This window comes from Danio rerio, chromosome 4 (assembly GCF_049306965.1).
Source record: "Danio rerio strain Tuebingen ecotype United States chromosome 4, GRCz12tu, whole genome shotgun sequence".
NCBI lineage: Eukaryota > Metazoa > Chordata > Actinopteri > Cypriniformes > Danionidae > Danio > Danio rerio.
This window is the reverse complement of record NC_133179.1, coordinates 38,055,027-38,070,625: the sequence shown is the minus strand read 5'-3', so window position 1 is coordinate 38,070,625 and position 15,599 is coordinate 38,055,027. Positions and strand designations below refer to the sequence as shown.

The following is a 15,599-nucleotide window of genomic DNA, read 5'->3' as shown; positions in this document are numbered from 1 at the left end:
AGGTAGGGAAGGTATTACTGTAAACGGTGTCTAGCTCTTGAAAGGGCTCCTCATCAGCTCGGCTAGTTTAGTCGGTAAAGCTTGAGACTCTTAATCTCAAGGTCGTGGGCTCGAGCCCCACGTTGAGTGTTTCTGTTGCCTCTCTCTCTCAGCAAACTTTCATTAGGGTTTATGTAGCACACCTTTTGAAACAAAGTTCTGCCTTTCTACCACTGTAGGTGACCTCTTACTAAGTCTCTGTGGCACAATCAGTTAGTGCTTTCGGCTGTTAACTGAAAGGTTGGTGGTTCAAGCACACCCAGGGATGAATTAGGCATTTTGCTGCCTTGCAACTGCTAACACGTGCACTGGGCATGTATCCTGGGCCACATTCTGTCCAGCTTTACAAGATGAAATCAGGATTTAGCAGAAAATTGACACGGGTAGGGAAGGTATTACCGAAAACAGTGTCTAGCTCTTGAAAGAGCTCCACATCAGCCCGGTTAGCTTATCGGTAGAGCATGAGACTCTTAATCACAGGGTTGTGGGTTCGAGCCCCACGTTTGGTGTTCCTGTTACTTTTTTCTCTCTCTCTCTCAGCAAACTTACATTAGGGTTCATATAGCAGACCTTTTGAGACAAAGTTCCGCCTTTCACAACTGTCGTTGACCTTTCCCCAGGTCTCTGTGGCACAATAGGTTAGCGCGTTGGCTGTTAACTGATAGGTTGGTGGTTCAAGCCCACCCAGGGACGAATTAGGCATTTTGCTGCCTTGCAAATGCTAACACGTGCACTGGGCATATATCCAGGGCCACATTCTGTCCAGCGTTACAAGATGAAATCAGGATTTAGCAGAAGATTGTCACAGGTAGGGAAGGTATTACTGTAAACGGTGTCTAGCTCTTGAAAGCCCACCCAGGGACGAATTAGGCATTTTGCTGCCTTGCAACTGCTAACACGTGCACTGGGCATATATCCAGGGCCACATTCTGTCCAGCATTACAAGATAAGATGAAATCAGGATTTAGCAGAAGATTGTCACAGGTAGGGAAGGTATTACTGTAAACGGTGTCTAGCTCTTGAAAGAGCTTCTCATCAGCCCGGCTAGCTCAGTCGGTAGAGCATGAGACTCTTAATCTCAGGGTTGTGGGTTCGAGCCCCACGTTGGGCGTTCCTCTTACTTTTCTCTCTCTCTCAACAAACTTACATTAGGGTTCATATAGCAGACCTTTTGAGACAAAGTTCTGCCTTTCTACCACTGTAGGTGATCTTTCGCTAAGTCTCTGTGGTGCAATCAGTTAGTGCTTTCGGCTGTTAACTGAAAGGTTGGTGGTTCAAGCACACCCAGGGATGAATTAGGCATTTTGCTGCCTTGCAACTGCTAACACGTGCACTGGGCATATATCCTGGGCCACATTCTGTCCAGCTTTACAAGATGAAATCAGGATTTAGCAGAAGATTGTCACAGGTAGGGAAGGTATTACTGTAAACGGTGTCTAGCTCTTGAAAGGGCTCCTCATCAGCTCGGCTAGTTTAGTCGGTAAAGCATGAGACTCTTAATCTCAAGGTCGTGGGCTCGAGCCCCACGTTGAGTGTTTCTGTTGCCTCTCTCTCTCAGCAAACTTTCATTAGGGTTTATGTAGCACACCTTTTGAAACAAAGTTCTGCCTTTCTACCACTGTAGGTGACCTCTTACTAAGTCTCTGTGGCACAATCAGTTAGTGCTTTCGGCTGTTAACTGAAAGGTTGGTGGTTCAAGCACACCCAGGGATGAATTAGGCATTTTGCTGCCTTGCAACTACTAACACGTGCACTGGGCATATATCCTGGGCCACATTCTGTCCAGCTTTACAAGATGAAATCAGGATTTAGCAGAAGATTGTCACGGGTAGGGAAGGTATTACTGAAAACAGTGTCTAGCTCTTGAAAGAGCTCCACATCAGCCCGGTTAGCTCATTCGGTAGAGCATGAGACTCTTAATCTCAGGGTTGTGGGTTCGAGCCCAACGCTTGGTGCTCCTGTTACTTTTTTCTCTCTCTCAGCAAACTTACATTAGGGTTCATATAGCAGACCTTTTGAGACAAAGTTCCGCCTTTCACCACTGTCGTTGACCTTTCCCCAAGTCTCTGAGGCACAATAGGTTAGCGCGTTTGGCTGTTAACTGATAGGTTGGTGGTTCAAGCCCCCCCAGGGATGAATTAGGCATTTTGCTGCCTTGCAACTGCTAACACGTGCACTGGGCATATATCCAGGGCCACATTCTGTCCAGCATTACAAGATGAAATCAGGATTTAGCAGAAGATTGTCACAGGTAGGGAAGGTATTACTGTAAACGTTGTCTAGCTCCTGAAAGAGCATCTCATCAGCCCGGCTAGCTCAGTCGGTAGCGCATGAGATTCTTAATCTCAGGGTCGTAGGTTCGAGCCCCACGTTGGGTGTTCCTCTTACTTTTCTCTCTCTCTCAACAAACTTACATTAGGGTTCATATAGCAGACCTTTTGAGACAAAGTTACGCCTTTCTACCACTGTAGGTGATCTTTCCCTAAGTCTCTGTGGCGCAATTGGTTAGCGCGTTCGGCTGTTAACTGAAAGGTTGGTGGTTCAAGCCCACCCAGGGACGAATTAGGCATTTTGCAGCCTTGCAACTGCTAACACGTGCACTGGGCATATATCCAGGGCCACATTCTGTCCAGCATTACAAGATGAAATCAGGATTTAGCAGAACATTGTCACAGGTAGGGAAGGTATTACTGTAAACGGTGTCTAGCTCTTGAAAGAGCTTCTCATCAGCCTGGCTAGCTCAGTCGGTAGAGCATGAGACTCTTAATGTCAGGGTCGTGGGTTCGAGCCCCACGTTGGGCGTTCCTCTTACTTTTCTCTCTCTCTCAACAAACTTACATTAGGGTTCATATAGCAGACCTTTTGAGACAAAGTTCTGCCTTTCTACCACTGTAGGTGATCTTTCGCTAAGTCTCTGTGGCGCAATCAGTTAGTGCTTTCGGCTGTTAACTGAAAGGTTGGTGGTTCAAGCACACCCAGGGATGAATTAGGCATTTTGCTGCCTTGCAACTGCTAACACGTGCACTGGGCATATATCCTGGGCCACATTCTGTCCAGCTTTACAAGATGAAATCAGGATTTAGCAGAAGATTGTCACAGGTAGGGAAGGTATTACTGTAAACGGTGTCTAGCTCTTGAAAGGGCTCCTCATCAGCTCGGCTAGTTTAGTCGGTAAAGCATGAGACTCTTAATCTCAAGGTCGTGGGCTCGAGCACCACGTTGAGTGTTTCTGTTGCCTCTCTCTCTCAGCAAACTTTCATTAGGGTTTATGTAGCACACCTTTTGAAACAAAGTTCTGCCTTTCTAACACTGTAGGTGACGTCTTACTAAGTCTCTGTGGCACAATCAGTTAGTGCTTTCGGCTGTTAACTGAAAGGTTGGTGGTTCAAGCACACCCAGGGATGAATTAGGCATTTTGCTGCCTTGCAACTGCTAACACGTGCACTGGGCATATATCCTGGGCCACATTCTGTCCAGCTTTACAAGATGAAATCAGGATTTAGCAGAAGATTGTCACAGGTAGGGAAGGTACTACTGTAAACGGTGTCTAGCTCTTGAAAGGGCTCCTCATCAGCTCGGCTAGTTTAGTCGGTAAAGCATGAGACTCTTAATCTCAAGGTCGTGGGCTCGAGCCCCACGTTGAGTGTTTCTGTTGCCTCTCTCTCTCAGCAAACTTTCATTAGGGTTTATGTAGCACACCTTTTGAAACAAAGTTCTGCCTTTCTACCACTGTAGGTGACCTCTTACTAAGTCTCTGTGGCACAATAGGTTAGCGCGTTTGGCTGTTAACTGATCGGTTGGTGGTTCAAGCCCACCCAGGGATGAATTAGGCATTTTGCTGCCTTGCAACTTCTAAACCGTGGCTGGGCATATATCCTGGGCCACATTATGTCCAGCGTTACAAGATGAAATCAGGATTTAGCAGAAGATTGTCACAGGTAGGGAAGGTACTACTGTAAACGGTGTCTATCTCTTGAAAGGGCTCCTCATCAGCTCGGCTAGTTTAGTCGGTAAAGCATGAGACTCTTAATCTCAAGGTCGTGGGCTCGAGCCCCACGTTGAGTGTTTCTGTTGCCTCTCTCTCTCAGCAAACTTTCATTAGGGTTTATGTAGCACACCTTTTGAAACAAAGTTCTGCCTTTCTACCACTGTAGGTGACCTCTTACTAAGTCTCTGTGGCACAATAGGTTAGCGCGTTTGGCTGTTAACTGATCGGTTGGTGGTTCAAGCCCACCCAGGGATGAATTAGGCATTTTGCTGCCTTGCAACTTCTAAACCGTGGCTGGGCATATATCCTGGGCCACATTATGTCCAGCGTTACAAGATGAAATCAGGATTTAGCAGAAGATTGTCACGGGTAGGGAAGGTATTACTGTAAAGGGTGTCTAGCTCTTGAAAGGGCTCCTCATCAGCTCGGCTAGTTTAGTTGGTAGAGCATGAGACTCTTAATCTCAGGGTCGTGGATTCGAGCCCCACGTTGGGCGTTCCTGTTACTTTTCTCTCTCTCTCAACAAACTTACATTAGGGTTCATATAGCAGACCTTTTGAGACAAAGTTACGCCTTTCTACCACTGTAGGTGATCTTCCCCTAAGTCTCTGTGGCGCAATTGGTTAGCGCATTCGGCTGTTAACTGAAAGGTTGGTGGTTCAAGCCCACCCAGGGACGAATTAGGCATTTTGCTGCCTTGCAAATGCTAACACGTGCACTGGGCATATATCCAGGGCCACATTCTGTCCAGCGTTACAAGATGAAATCAGGATTTAGCAGAAGATTGTCACAGGTAGGGAAGGTATTACTGTAAACGGTGTCTAGCTCTTGAAAGAGCTTCTCATTAGCCCGGCTAGCTCAGTCGGTAGAGCATGAGACTCTTAATCTCAGGGTCGTGGGTTCGAGCCCCACGTTGGGTGTTCCTCTTAATTTTCTCTCTCTCTCAACAAACTTACATTAGGGTTCATATAGCAGACCTTTTGAGACAAAGTTACGCCTTTCTACCACTGTAGGTGATCTTTCCCTAAGTCTCTGTGGCGCAATCAGTTAGCGCGTTCGGCTGTTAATGTAGTGGTGTCTTGGTTTTTCTCTTACTAAATCAAACTCAGTCAGGAGGTTATGAATATCAGAAGAATATACTTTATTGTCAACAACAAAGGAGAACTTTCAGGAGACCCCCAGTAGCATCTCTGTCTGAAAAATTCTAACTCACTCATCTTCTGGCCTTACTTAAATACCCTTTTACATCCGTTGTTTTCCTTTGTTCTCCATATATTACACAAGATCCCTCCTAGTTTAACCCTTGACCCCAAATTCCATCCCTGTCATCTGTTTTTGTCTTAGTTCTACATATATCACACAAATTCCACTTAGGTTAACCGCTGACCTCAATTTCCACCTAGGTTAACCCCTGACCCAAACCTGGTAACTATATAACTTATCGATTTCTTGTGATATGGTAATTCTTCTAATGGGTATGCAAGTCTACAAGCAGATTATACACATACAATTTGAATACATATATTAACTTCACACTTTAAAGAGTATAAAATCCACTTCATATAATCCCTCCTCTTAAGACTTCAAGTCTTAATCTTCTTGCTTTTGGCCCATAGTGCAACTCCATGATCTAGCCCTTAGCCATATTACCTAATGACAAATATATGTCACAGTATTATTACAAATGACCAGATCATGTAATTGCACTTTGGAATAGAATCAAACCAAACATCTATGTCCTGATTTGACAAGAACATAGTAAAAGACTTGATTCTATTTTGTTATCATAAAAAGTAATATTTTAAGCATACAAATGGTTATACATTTGCTTCTGGGGGTCATGATTATCTAACATACAGTAAAGAATAAAACTAAAACACTACAAAAAATAAAAATCCACATGCACAATTTCATAATATATGGTCATAACATAATATTCTAATCTAACATCCACACACATAATCCGTAGAGTACGTTGATCTTCAGCCCAGATACTTTGCGTATTGTAGAGAGCCGCCGTTTTGGGGTAGAGGTTGTCTAGCACTTAACACCCAAGGCATGGATCCTCTTCATCATCCTCTTCTTCTAAACTATAAAAATTTTTAGCACTAGTTCATCTTTTTGAATCTAAATCTGGCACATACTTGCGAGCATTCTTTTTTCGTTCTGGCCTTAAAAGTGTTGATAGAGACTTTATGTTGAGAGTCTATAACCTGAAGTTGTAGTGATTATCATCACTTGAATTTGTGGCACCTTCTGTATTTCTCACTCAGGTATATAATCAGAATTACTCTTTTAACTGTTCTGATGAACTGCTTCTGCCACACTTTGCAATTCGTTGGTTTGAGCTTTGGGATTTTCTGCCTCCTCTGTTTCCCGTTAACTTTCTCTTGTTGGAGCTTTTTCCTTTGGCTGTCTTGTGCTGTGGTCCCGATGGTATCCAGTTGATGGCATCCCCTTTGGTAACCTTGGCATAAGGTCCATTTCTCCTGATTACACTCCACTCTCTCCAGAACACCTCAGATATACTCGATCACCGGATTAATCTCCTGCTTCTGGTCTTTTTTGGTTTCCTGTACAGATATCGCTTTGCACATGACAGTTAGTTTCCTCATAAAAGACCAAACTTCTTTCCAATGCATTAGAAATGTTCTCCAAACATTCCACAAGGTTAAATACAAGATTACATGCAAGGGTCGACCCAATAGTATTTCATGCAATGTTAGTTGCTTGTTTCTGTCAGTTTTCATGCAATCACTTATTAATGCAAAAGGTAACAAATCAATCCAGTTGAGTTTATCATTTTAACATAGTTTGTTAAACTAGGCCTTGATGAATCATCTTTAGCTCTTTCAATCATTCCTTACAATTATGTGTAATTTCTCAATTTTCTTTATTTCCAATACTTTATCAATTCATTTATTTATCTATTCACTGAATTATATATCCACTTATTTATCTACTTAATTACCTTTATTCACTTTAATTGACTTTAATTACTTTAATTTGTTTTTAAATGCAGACACATTATTTGAACTTTCTTCAGAGGTTATTCCAAATCTGAGACTTCTCTTGTCTTAAATGTAATAACTGTTCCTTCTTCCCTGTTCTGCTGATGGAATTACCTTCACTCATCTACCAAAACTGTCATGCCCAAAAGTTTGTATCTCTTGCCCTAAGCTAATTTTATCATTTCACAACATCCACAATCAAGTTCTTGAATATCCCCTTAAGCCTATTGCTGATCTTTTACTCACATTCTACTTTGCACAAATGTCACATGTGGACAACAATTCACTAATCACTGCATTCAAAAAGGCGATCATTATCCTTGGTGCTCAATTTTCTTTACCATTTCACCCTTGATTCAAACCATGTACATCTCAAATGCCAATCTATTAAAATGCTGTTGCCTCAACAATCTGTTCTTTGTATGTATTACATAAATCTTATTTGTCTTTTTCGTTCACCTCTAATGCTACATATATTGTTCATAGATACTAGTATGTTGTTTAATTTCCACTATCATCTAATTGAGGTTGTGACTCTATACTAGTGTTAGACCTGCTACCCTATTTTCTTTAATGTCAAATCAATTTCTTATTTATCAGCTTATCAGTTATTATTGCATCTGGACTAGATACAGAATCTTGTTAACACTAAACCTGTCATCCCTAAAAAATGTTATTTATGTCTTTTACTTAGCTTGAACTAGATGTACCTGCAGATAACTAAATTCTACACGTCTTTTTTACCTTAAGTGTAACCAAGTGTCTACCCTCCTCTGATAATTAACTGAACAGAAATCAATTACTTTAAAATATTTGGCATCTAAACAAAAAATTTAAGTACAGTGCGTGTTAGGACCTCTGCTAAGAAATTCTCTATCACTGACTGTTCTTAAATCATAAATTTTACAACATCTAGTTTTGCCTGTTTTGACTAATGCCATCATCAAAAATTAAATTTTAATCAAATTAAAATAAAATCCATTTTATTAGTTACCTACACAATCACAACCAAATTAGAAATGCCATAACATATTTAAATGTTTCTAATATTGCTATGTTCTCAAAAGTTTCAACAATGCCTATTCCAGCATATAACAGACCTGCATCTGGTTTAATTTTTTATTAATCCTCCCTATGCTGGCTAATTTTGTTTTCCCTTAATGTCCTGAACTGTTAATCATTATTAAAACTTGACACCTAAGTAATTTCTTATTTCTGAGCTATTTATTTTGCATTTTATATTAATTAGCATTTTTCACTTTTCAGCATTTTCAGCTCCAATTCCTTCCTGCTTTCACATCACACTGTTTGTACATACATTTTTTGTTGTAATTTTCTACCAGTTGACTGAAAAATCACTGGATTTCTTTATAGGTTCCTCTCTATCTGATCTGATTATTCATCTTTAGTCCTTAATCCTTTTTGCTTTTAATTATTTCTTCACATATGTAAAACAACCTATTTTCTGTTTTTAAACACTTTTCTCTTTCAAATATTCTTTTAGTACATTTAGAATTGTTCTTTTTTGACCTATTCAGTACTGTGAGTTCATTTCACTTTTTTTTTTTCATTCCCTTCAAATATAAATCACTTTTCTGTCTTAATCTCTGACATAATTTTTCTCTCAAATCTTGGTTTAGTTTACTCAAAATAAGTTTTCCCTAATTTTTAACTTAAATATTTAATTCCATCAACTTCTAACCCAAATTATTTTTTGTGTTATAAAAGCTGTCTCTTTTTCTTTTATTAGTCACCACCGTGCATTATAATTTGTCCTCCTATGTTCAATAATCTCTGAATTAACCTATGAAAATGAACCAAAATAATTTAACATTCTTCATAATTTATCATTTCAACATTACACATTTAAAGTTTCATCATACATTATCATCTAAGACTTTTCTTACAGTTTACATGATACTTTTCTTTTTATCATATTGACAGGAGTCTGATTTGATACAAGAATGGGTAGCTACACTTTTGCTCTTATTTTGCCCTCTGAGTGGTCACATTGTACTCAATTTGGACTATAGGTCGACTGCTTTGAGATGGACTGCCAGACTCCCCCTCCTCACACCCTGAGAAGACAACTGGTTCATAGATTGGTGTAGTCTTTTCTGTGGTGTCCATATCAGGGCACAGTGTTTCCCCCTTCTCTCTTAGTGCTGGCTTCTTTTCTTTTGTTGAGCTGATGTAAAGTTCTGGTGGAGCGCTTTTTCTCTTTGATCAGTTCATCATTAGCTTGTTTGCCTCTTTTTAGTGTCTCTGAACATAAATAGCCTTTCCAGTCCTCAGTAATTCCTGGGCATGCAGTGTCTGCCTCACTGCTTTCACAAATGTCCACAGCCAACAGTTTGTCCATTGTGTTTTTCAAACACCTTTTCCATTTGCCAGTGCACTCAGAGATGTCTAGTAGATAAGAGACCACAGTCCCCCAAAGTCCATCCCTTTGTCCTCTTAATTAATATTTGGAATTTAGCTCATGACCTATAAAAGTCTTTCCTTCTTTCCCATTTTTTTCCATCAAATGGAGACTCCTCTCATCTATTTTTCCTCTTTACGGTTTTAACAGTTTATTTTTCTCTAATTCATAATCATTTTATCATATGTAAATATGTTTAATTTTCTATTTCTTTAGTGTTATTCTAATTATTTTCTTTAGCTCCATATTATGCTTTACTTTACATTTCTCCTCATCTATGCTAGTGTTCCTTTACTAACCAGTCATTTTTACATCGAATTTTACTTTCCCTAACATTTTCCATACTCAGTTTCTATTTTCTCACTGCTTGCATTAAATGTTTCTTCTGTTTGCCATTTGTCATTATCTTATCTTTTATTTTCTCTGCCACGTATTTTAGTATTGCATTTTTTATTTCCATATCTGTTTTTCCATACTTGTTTTAATTCAGTAGTATTACATGGTGGCCCAATATCTGATATAACCATTCAAAATCATTACTGCTATAGCTCAGGGTTCATATTATTAATTAAATTCACCTATTTATTTACTAAAAGCATTTTTCATTTTTGAAGTGCAATGCATAATTATCAATTTAGCTTCTTACTGCATAAACTTTTACATGTATTAATCTTTTAAACTCACTCTAAAACATTCTTTAACATTTACCTAGCTTCTATGATTTTCATCTGAATCACTGTACTTTACTACAAATAAATGATATAGCTGACTTTGAGAAAGATGACAAAACATTTTTTCCCTTAAATCCAATCAAATTCTCTAAAGTTAATTCTTTCTTCAAAATGTTACTGCTTTTTTATTTTTTATCTTATCTGTTCACTGTACCTATATTGTAAGCATATTTTAAACATCTAATTTTATCTATGAAACAGTGAACTTATTTTTTTTCTATTTTATTCTCAATCAAAGACCTAACTTATATGTTATTCATTCATATTTATTTAGTAAATCTATTTGTTTATTTAATACATTCTTTTACTCCATACTTTCTTTGTCTCTATATATATTGATCACTATGGCTTCATTTATTCTTTTTCATTAGTAAAGTTTCAAACTCTTTTCTATATAATATAACTCTATTATTAGTACTTTCTCATTTCATTTATCTTACTATACTACTTTATAATTTGTCTATTCATTAATAACTTATATTCTATCCAAATTATGTTAAAGTCTATGTCATTATTTTATCTATAGTTTGATCTCCTCTCATTAACTCTCCTCTTCTCTGTTTCCCTAGTGCTGTAAATAGGCACTCTATTGTTCACACATGGACACCATAAATCTCTCTCTTACCCCCATCCTGGAGCAGACTGTCTTTCACTCATTGCTATGTCAGGAGTTTAAGTTTACTCTGCCTATTGTTCTTTTTTTAACATATTCAAACTTAAAACACAAAGATAATTTCAGAAAAATGTTTAACTATTATATTCTTCTGCTTTTTACTCTGTGTCTTTCAAATGCAACATGTTCCATTAGTTTTGATTTAAGAGACTCCTCTCTTTATATCATAATCTCTTCTCTTAAACTGCATCAATCACTATTCCTATTGTTCTTTAAATCACACCACACATATGCAGCCCTCCTTTTATATTATAATATACTATAATCATTATTTTAACCTACTCCTTATTGAAAACATACTTTTAAACACATTCACACTTCTAATCTTATTACTTTTCCTCTTCTCATTCACTCCTCTCCTCCACTCAGTGTAACAGGAGCTGCATCCCCCATCCTCATTCCATTCAAGGAGGAGGAAGGCAGTCTTCTCTGCCCACCAATGTGGACTATTTTGCCACAATCTGAAGCAGCAAATACACAAACACTTCAATTAAATAAATACTCTACACTACACTCCTCTTGAGTGACCTGTCCGAGCAGCCCTCTAACCTTAGAGCGGTAACCACAGGCTTTCGCCTACCCATGCAGCCCTTTGTTTATCTCCTCAAACAAAGCGGTATCGTAGGTCTTAGCGCGCATCTCTCTACTTTAATCTGCTTTAATCTCTTAACTGTTACCACACATTAAGGACTCTCTCTTAAAACTTATAAATGCTCTATGCATTTCTTACATCATTATTAATTTCCCAAATCTGGGTAACAGTTACTAGTTAATGTTTATCCTATCCATCAAGGCCCACTTAGGAAAACACAGATCATTTGCATACCTTACTCTGCTTTAATCTCTTAACTGTCACCACACATTGAAGACTCTCTCTTAAAACCTATAAATGCTCTATGCATATCTTATATCATTAATAATTTCCCAAATCTGAGTAACAGTTACTAGTTAATGTTTATCCTATCCATCAAGGCCCTCTTAGGAAAACACAGATCATTTGCATGCAAATTACTCTTTTTCTTCTGTTATTCAAAACCCCTTTTTTCTTTAATATCTTTTTTACATTTACTTTTAATTCTTTAAAGCTAGAGAAACAGTTCAAGTGTATTTACCTGTACAAGCAGGTCCTGACAGAAAAAACACAAACTAATAAGCAAAAAGTCGCTTACCGTTTTTTATTGTGGCCACATATTTGTGTTTTCTCTCCAGTCCAGCATGCACAGTAACACCAGTCCTGCTCCTTTCCAGCCCACCCAGAGGGACGCCAAATGTAGTGATTTTCTTGGTTTTTCTCTTACTAAATCAAACTCAGTCTGGAGGTTATGAATATCAGAAGAATATACTTTATTGTCGACAACAAAGGAGAACTTTCAGGAGACCCCCAGTAGCATCTCTGTCTGAAAAATTCTGTCTCACTCAAATTATAGCCTGTTTAAATAGTCTTCTACACCAGTTTTTTTCTTTGTTCTCCATATGTTACACAAGATCCCTCCTACTTTAACCCTTGACCCCAAATTCCACCTCTGTCATCAGTTTTTCCCTTATTTCTACATATGTCACACAAATTTCACCTAGGTTAACCCCTGACCCAAACCTGGTAACTATATATCTTATCCATCTATACGTCTTTGTTTACACATGTGTTGCTCTATTCTTATCCATTTCCTGAGACACCTTAGTTGCTTACTCAGGCTTTCTCCCGCTCTCTTCTCATCCACTTCTCGTGACCCTTAGTGGTTTCCTCAGGCCCTTTCCCCTTACATAACACTTTAATTGTTTTAATGGTAGGTAAATCTACAAGCAGATTATACACATATAATTTGAATATATAGATTAACTTCACACTTTAAAGAGTATAAAATCCACTTCAAGAGTCTTTTAGATGTGCCAGGACCAACCGCTCGAAGCACTTCATGATGATGGGTGTGAGTACTACAGGGCGGTAGTCATTCAGGCATGTTGGGCTGGAGTGTTTGGGCACTGGCACAATAGAGGTGGTTTTAAACCATGTTGGCACAGCTGCTAGGTTAAGCGACAGGTTGAAAATGTCTGTGAATACCCCAGCGAGCTGTTCTGCACATGCTTTGAAGACTTGCCCAGGAATACCGTCTGGTCCAGCAGCCTTACGCACATTGATCCGACTCAGTGCGTTGTGTACTTCTGAGGAGGTGAGTGTGATAGGTGAGTGGTCGGTGGAGGAAGTGATCCTGATGTAGGGTTTTTTATTGTCTCTTTCAAAGCAGGCATAAAAGTCATTTAGCTCGTTCAGGAAGGAGACGTCTGTGGGTGTGGACTGGCTGGGTGTGTAGTTGGTGATGGCCTGGATGCCCTGCCACGTGCGCCAATGATCAGAGTTGGAAAAGTGCTCCTCTAGCTTTAGCTTGTAACAGTGCTTGGCCTTTTTGATGCCCCTCGTCAGATTAGCCCTGGAAGTGCTGTAGGCCTGTGCATCGCCTGATCTGAAGGCAGTGTTGCGTGCTTTCAGCAGGAGGAGCACCTCCTTGTTTATTTATGGCTTCTGATTCGGGTATGTAGTGATCTGTTTCTGGGTTGTAACACTGTCTATGGTGGTGTTGATATATTCCAGAACAGAGGAAGTGTAACTGTCAATGTCTGTGTGAAAGCCATGTGTGGCCTGGGAAGCAAACATACCCCAGTCTGTGTGTTGAAACCTGTCCTGTAGTGTGGAGTCTACCCCATCTTTGTGTAAACATAGTCTAATGTTTTAGACCAAAAACAAGACCTAAACAACAGAATAGTTACTAGTAACTATTAAAATTAGTACTAGTATCTAATAAATAAAAACTATATATTTAATAAGTACTATCTAATGAATAAGTACTAGTATCTAATAAAATAAACCAGTGTCTAATGAGTAAGCACTTGTATATTTTGAAAACTCTAGTATTTAATTAATAGCACAAGTATTTAATTTAAAAGATATCTGAAAAATAAGCACAAGTAACATGAAAAAAGACACTAGTATGGCAGGGCTCGAAATTGCGACCATTTTGCTCACATATGTGCCCGAAATTTTATCTATGCGACCTCAAAATAAATTTGGGAGCATTTGTGCAAGTGCAAGAATGTGTTGTGTGCGACAGTTTTACTTTGCAAAATGTTCACCACATGCGCGAATTCGGGAGACATTCATGCTGAATGCATCTCTGTGCTTGAAACGGGAAACGCAGTGCTCAGGAATGGTTTAAAACAGTTGTCATGTCAACTTGCTGCAGTAAACAAAGCCAAGTCCGTAATCCTTGCCCCGCCTTCGCGCTCTTCTTATTGGCCCACTGCTCTAGCACTGAAATATCAGCTGTCAATCACTCAGTTAAACGGACATCGCAAACGGGCCTACACTGTTTAAACCAATATCGCTACTCATGAAAAGACCGGTATTGCTATTAACATGACGTATGCATATAATAAGGTGCAGTACATGTTAAAAGCATCAGTGCAGTATCAGACAGCACCCGTGAGAACAGCACAGTTATATCGTTAACAGATTTATTCATGTCAAGCAGTGCGTGCAGGGCCGGTGGGCGCTCTGTGTATCTTTTGGACACTCAGTTATGTTATAAAATGTATTTTCTTGAGATGATGGGACGAGACATATTTTCCTCACGCTTGCATTTATACTGTTGATTTCAAATGCAATTAATATGTTTGTATAAAACTTGTAGTAATGATGCTTATAATTGGTGGGTGCGACTACATTTTTGCTGATGCGCCTACATTTTTAAAGTTATAAGTACCGGTGCTACCAAGCAAAAAGGTTAATTTCGAGCCCTGCTAATGGGTGATGCTAGTGGGTTGCACCTTATCTCACAGCAAGAAGTACAGGTGAATTGAGCATGATAAAATTGACTGTAGTGTATGAGTCTCTGAATAAGTGAGTGTGCTTCCCAGTGATGGGTTGTTGTTGGAAGGGCATCTGCTATGTAAAACATACGCTGGATAAGTTGGTGGTTCATTCCACTGTGGCAACCCCAGATTACAGTTTTTTTTCATTTGTTTTGCCACAAATTTCAGAACCCTGTTATCAATTTTCAAAACTCGAAACATTCACTACTTTAAACACAGACTCTCCAGTGTTCAATACTCTGCATGCTGCATTTATTTCCTTTAAGAAGTCTTGCATTTGAAGGATCATTGGTTCACATAATCCTGTTATCATACAAATACTACAGGAACAAACTTTAGATCACCAGCACACAAGATGCACATTGTTACAATAAACAATCTTTTACAGTCATTTTTGTTTAAAATATATGATACAGGTTTCATAATGGTTTATACATAAGTGTAGAGGGAACAGTACAGACAGTGGATACACTAAACTAAGTTTATTCCAACGCAATCTCATGGCAATTCGTAACTTTTTGATTTAGTGGCTAATTCTCATTCCATCATAATGTAGGTTTACTGTCATTTTTTTCTCACTGCAATTCCCCATATAGAAAGCTGATATATGGCATGATATATGGCAACATATGGAAATTACAACTGGTCTCGACATACTGTATTTAAAATCTCATAATAGTCAATAATTTGTCAAAATCCCTGTTTACATTTTTTTCAGCCATATCACGTGTGTGTGTGTGTGTATGTGTGTGCATAAAGAGGCTCTTGTACAACAAATCCAAAAGGCTTGATCTCAACAATAGCTGATAGTCACTTTTGCTGGAACTTGATTCCAGGGTCTCCTGTTTACAAGACAGGCACTTTGACCAAC

The 15,599-nt window shown here is 38.9% G+C and overlaps 2 protein-coding genes and 5 non-coding genes across 7 annotated transcripts in view; all 7 read left to right on the top strand.

The window, feature by feature from the left end:
• LOC137491248 (uncharacterized) overlaps positions 1 to 15,599 on the top strand; it is a 697,259-nt gene that overhangs the window by 144,547 nt on the left and 537,113 nt on the right. The gene's annotated exons all lie outside the window — the stretch shown is intronic.
• LOC108182277 (uncharacterized) overlaps positions 1 to 15,599 on the top strand; it is a 257,835-nt gene that overhangs the window by 121,176 nt on the left and 121,060 nt on the right. The gene's annotated exons all lie outside the window — the stretch shown is intronic.
• trnak-cuu (transfer RNA lysine (anticodon CUU)) lies at positions 1,078 to 1,150 on the top strand. The gene has a single exon. It is a non-coding gene; the product is annotated as a tRNA-Lys (tRNA).
• On the top strand, positions 2,526 to 2,599 carry trnan-guu (transfer RNA asparagine (anticodon GUU)). The gene has a single exon. It is a non-coding gene; the product is annotated as a tRNA-Asn (tRNA).
• trnak-cuu (transfer RNA lysine (anticodon CUU)) lies at positions 2,769 to 2,841 on the top strand. Its single transcript has one exon. It is a non-coding gene; the product is annotated as a tRNA-Lys (tRNA).
• Positions 4,632 to 4,705, top strand: trnan-guu (transfer RNA asparagine (anticodon GUU)). The gene has a single exon. It is a non-coding gene; the product is annotated as a tRNA-Asn (tRNA).
• On the top strand, positions 4,875 to 4,947 carry trnak-cuu (transfer RNA lysine (anticodon CUU)). The gene has a single exon. It is a non-coding gene; the product is annotated as a tRNA-Lys (tRNA).